At 47.7% G+C, this 5,000-nt stretch overlaps 1 long non-coding RNA gene across 1 annotated transcript in view; it reads right to left on the reverse strand.

Moving 5' to 3' along the window:
• Positions 1 to 385: 385 nt before the first annotated feature.
• Positions 386 to 5,000, reverse strand: part of LOC125034130 — a 24,955-nt gene continuing 20,340 nt past the window's right edge. Inside the window, exon 3 of the long non-coding RNA XR_007115651.1 lies at positions 386 to 635. This is a non-coding gene — a long non-coding RNA (uncharacterized LOC125034130). The remainder of the gene's footprint in view (positions 636 to 5,000) is intronic.

The raw sequence follows: 5,000 nt of genomic DNA on the forward strand, positions 1-5,000 counted from the left end.
GTTCACTCCAGCATGGCAACAAATTGGCCCCTTTTTTAGTGACAGACCTGACATCTCTATCCCTGACAGGAAGGCCACGTACCCACTGACCAATGGAAATTCATTCTCTTTTCTACACGACCAATAATAACCACACAGGGAAGGAAAACGAAAATTGGGTAATTTGTGGGCACTCTATGTAACAACCTGCTTGAAACAGAAAAAAAAATGGTAGTGCCCTCAATTTAATCACATCTCTCATCACACCTAACCAACTCCATCTCTTTATCCCTACCTTCATAAATAAAAAAAAATAAACTTTTACAACAAATAAATAGAACCAAAACGAAGATTATAATAGGCCCCCCGAAAAGGTAAACACTGGTAACCATAGGAGTGACGGGGTACGCGTGGCTGCGGGAACAAGCTTCGGCAAGGAGCGTACTAGCCTACAAGCACTTAGTGTCTCGCCAAACGCCGGAGAGGCTAGTAGTACTTGTGTTGAGTCCCTGAGCGTTGCCGAATCGACCAGTCATGTGTAACTGTGTCTTTTGTTCCAAGTCGTTCACCAGCTCTTGTGTGTACAGAAACATGAACGCCTACAACGCAGATAATAATGACAATACGAAGAGGACTTTTAAACAGTTGAAGCCCTTCTGTAAGTACCATTGGTTGTAATTAAGGATAATGTGCTTGATGGTGGATTAGATTGATCGTGGTGGTAGTTTGGATGAAGTTAAAGAAGAAATATTGTATCTGAGTGTATGCATATTTTAAGGACTTGCATCAGTGTGTTTTCCTTATTATTAGTAACATGCATTTTAACATTTCCGAATGTTACACGTTATTTAGTTAATCTGTCTATTTAATGAATTATAGGTTACGTTCTTAACAGTGAAACGTAATACTTCTTGTTTAATATTTAACGTTGGTGCTTGATGCTAAATTGTGTAGCAGTCTACCCTAGTGAGAAAAAAACTCGGAAATTATATTGATCGGAATATATAACTCGTTCACTGGTCAGTATATTTATATGAATTTTGAAACTGATTTAGAGGATATGCTGTTTGACCTGACGCCAGAGATGGAGGGTTTGAAGCAGGTCAGGTCTTGGTTCTCTCATCTCCCTGTCCGCATCTCTTGCCAATCTCTAATGCACTTAGAGATTGATTATTGATTATAGGCTGACGTACACAGCGTCTATGTATAGGCCACTATAACACAGGCAGATCATTCTGGTTTGTAAATGTGTGGTTGGCTAATATTAGGCGAGGATTGTGTTAATGCACTTCAAAATGTGGGACTGTACACGAAAGAAGTGAACTGACGTGAGGGAAACAATTTTTGACAAGTATACCGGCAGATCCGTGAAGGGGTTATCATCTAGGATTTTAAATACTAATTAAACTTCGCGTTCGCGAAATTCGTTCACTACAGAATTGCATGAAATATTATGGGATATGATATGATTGAAGTCTTCTGTAACATAATCTTCAATATCTCAGATGTGTAAATATCCAAGACAATCGAGTTTTCAACTAGTGTTTATTTATTGTATTTTTCGATCCCCGACACACGCCAGGATTTAACATCTGTCCCAAAATTTAAGAGATCCAGTAATTACTCCATTTAAGGCCTAAGGCAGAAGGGACATTTACTGATGCTGTAAACTGGTTTCGGTTGAAGAGATAGCCTGAAGCAAGGAATCTTTCGAGATAAGTGGTGTTGATAGCAGTCCTCTTGGAACAAAAGTCTATTGATACCAACATGCACTTGGTAAATCTCATTTCGGGATGCCCGTTAAATAATACCAGAATTAAGAGTAAAACCAGCTGGTATTAGTATTGAATTTGTATTTTTAGCTTCAGCCCGCCAGTATGACTCGGGAGTTCATCTGCACGCACTCGAATCTCTCTTGTCTCTCTATTACTATCTCGGTTCTTCGTAAATGTGCCTTGACCCCATATTATATGCTTGTTGCCATGGAAGCAGCTGGGGGGAGGAGGGGGGGGGGCTAAGTGTCATAAATGAGATTAGATTTGTTTTCGTGTCGGCTCGTTTCATTGTGTAGTTTTTATTTTTTTAGTGAGGCGTTTGATGATTTTTATTTTCTTTCATTAGCGACATGCTCTGGAAGGTTCGGTTTCGCGATACCCCCTCCCCTCGCCTCCCCTTCCCTCCCCTTCCCTCGCCTCCCCTCCCCTCCTCTCCTCTCCCCTCCTCTCCCCTCCCCTCCTCTCCCCTCCCCTCCTCTCCCCTCCCCTCCTCTCCCCTCCCCTCCTCTCCCCTCCTCTCCCCTCCTCTCCCCTCCTCTCCTCTCCTCTCCTCTCCTCTCCTCTCCTCTCCTCTCCTCTCCTCTCCTTTCCTCTCCTCTCCTCTCCTCTCCTCTCCCCTCCTCTCCCCTCCTCTCCCCTCCCCTCCTCTCCCCTCCCCTCCTCTCCCCTCCTCTCCCCTCCTCTCCCCTCCTCTCCCCTCCTCTCCCCTCCTCTCCCCTCCTCTCCCCTCCTCTCCCCTCCTCTCCCCTCCTCTCCCCTCCTCTCCCCTCCTCTCCCCTCCTCTCCCCTCCTCTCCCCTCCCCTCCCCTCCTCTCCTCTCCTCTCCTCTCCTCTCCTCTCCTCTCCTCTCCTCTCCTCTCCTCTCCTCTCTCCTCTCCTCTCCTCTCCTCTCCTCTCCTCTCCTCTCCTCTCCTCTCCTCTCCTCTCCTCTCCTCTCCTCTCCTCTCCTCTCTCCTCTCTCCTCTCTCCTCTCTCCTCTCTCCTCTCTCCTCTCTCCTCTCTCCTCTCTCCTCTCTCCCTCTCTCCTCTCTCCTCTCTCCTCTCTCCTCTCTCCTCTCTCCTCTCTCCTCTCTCCTCTCTCCTCTCTCCTCTCCTCTCCCCTCCCCTTCCCTCCCAATGCGCATGCGGTACTTTCTCTCTCCTTGGTTTTCCCTCTCTCTGCCATTCCTTAAGTCGTCCTCCTCTTTCCCTCCTTCTTCCTCCCTCCTTCTTCCCTCCCTCCTCATTCCCTCCCTCCTTCTTCCCTCCCTCCTTCTTCCCTCCCTCCTCCTTCCCTCCCTCCTCATTCCCTCCCTCCTCATTCCCTCCCTCCTCATTCCCTCCCTCCTCATTCCCTCCCTCCTCATTCCCTCCCTCCTCATTCCCTCCCTCCTTCTTCCCTCCCTCCTTCTTCCCTCCCTCCTTCTTCCCTCCTTTCTTTCTTCCCTCCTTTCCTTCTTCCCTCCTTTCCTCCTTTCCTTCTTCCCTCCTTTCCTTCTTCCCTCCTTAACTTCTTCCCACCTTTCCTTCTTCCCTCCCTTCCTTCCTCCTTCCTTCTTCCCTTCCTTCCTTCCTTCCTTCCTTCCTTCTTCCCTCCCTTCCTTCCTTCCTTCCTTCCTTCCTTCCTTTCTTCCTTCTTCCCTCCCTTCCTTCTTCCCTCCCTTCCTTCCTTCTTCCCTCCCTCCCTTCCTTCCTTCTTCCCTCCCTCCCTTCCTTCCTTCTTTCTTCCCTCCCTTCCTTCCTTCTTCCCTCCCTTCTTCCCTCCCTTCTTCCCTTCCTTCTTCCCTTCTTTCTTCCCTTCCTTCTTCCCTTCCTTCTTCCCTTCCTTCCTTCCTTCCTTCTTCCCTTCCTTCCTTCCTTCCTTCTTCCCTCCCTCCCTTCCTTCCTTCCTTCCTTCCTTCCTTCCTTCTTCCCTCCCTTCCTTCCTTCCTTCCTTCCTTCCTTCCTTCCTTCTTCCCTCCCTCCCTTCCTTCCTTCTTCCCTCCCTCCCTTCCTTCCTTCCTTCCTTCCTCCCTCCCTCCCTCCCTCCCTCCCTTCCTTCCTTTCTTCCCTCCCTCCCTTCCTTCCTTCCTTCCTTCTTCCCTCCCTCCCTTCCTTCCTTCCTTCCTCCCTTCCTTCTTCCCTCCCTCCCTTCCTTCCTTCCTTCTTCCCTCCCTCCCTCCCTCCCTTCCTTCCTTCCTTCCTTCTTCCCTTCCTTCCTTCCTTCTTCCCTCCCTTCCTTCCTTCCTTCCTTCCTTCCTTCCTTCTTCCCTCCCTCCCTTCTTCCCTCCCTCCCTTCCTTCCTTCCTTCCTTCTTCCCTCCCTTCCTTCCTTCCTTCCTTCCTTCCTTCCTTCCTTCTTCCCTTCCTTCCTTCCTTCCTTCCTTCCTTCCTTCCTTCTTCCCTCCCTCCCTTCCTTCCTTCCTTCTTCCCTCCCTCCCTTCCTTCCTTCCTTCCTTCCTTCCTTCCTTCCTTCTTCCCTCCCTTCCTTCCTTCCTTCCTTCTTCCCTCCCTTCCTTCCTTCCTTCCTTCTTCCCTCCCTTCCTTCCTTCCTTCCTTCTTCCCTCCCTCCCTCTTCTCCTCTTCCCTACCCTCCTCCCCTTCCTTCTTCCTCCCTCCCTCCCTCTTCTCCTCTTCCCTACCCTCCTCCCCCCCCTTCTTTCTTCCTACTTTCCTACTCCACCCATCATTATGCTTTGTCGTCCTCCGCCTCCCCCCCTTCCCCCTTCCCCCTCTCCTTCCTTTCCACCATCAGTGATTACTTGTCCCCTTTCTCATTCTTTCCCCTGTCTCTCGGTCCCAGAATATCGATATGCTGATGAACCTTCCCCTTTGGGTAATGCTGTTGCTGACTCGGCGCGTGTGTGTGTATGTCTCTGTATATGTATGTCTCTGTATATGTATGTCTCTGTATATGTATGTCTCTGTATATGTATGTCTCTGTATATGTATGTCTCTGTATATGTATGTCTCTGTATATGTATGTCTCTGTATATGTATGTCTCTGTATATGTATGTCTCTGTATATGTATGTCTCTGTATATGTATGTCTCTGTATATGTATGTCTCTGTATATGTATGTCTCTGTATATGTATGTCTCTGTATATGTATGTCTCTGTATATGTATGTCTCTGTATATGTATGTCTCTATATATGTATGTCTCTATATATGTATGTCTCTGTATATGTATGTCTCTGTATATGTATGTCTCTGTATATGTATGTCTCTGTATATGTATGTCTCTGAATATATATTTGTCTGAATATATATTTGTCTGAATATATATT

The sequence above is a fragment of the Penaeus chinensis genome, chromosome 17 (genome assembly GCF_019202785.1).
Source record: "Penaeus chinensis breed Huanghai No. 1 chromosome 17, ASM1920278v2, whole genome shotgun sequence".
Taxonomy (NCBI): Eukaryota; Metazoa; Arthropoda; class Malacostraca; order Decapoda; family Penaeidae; genus Penaeus; species Penaeus chinensis.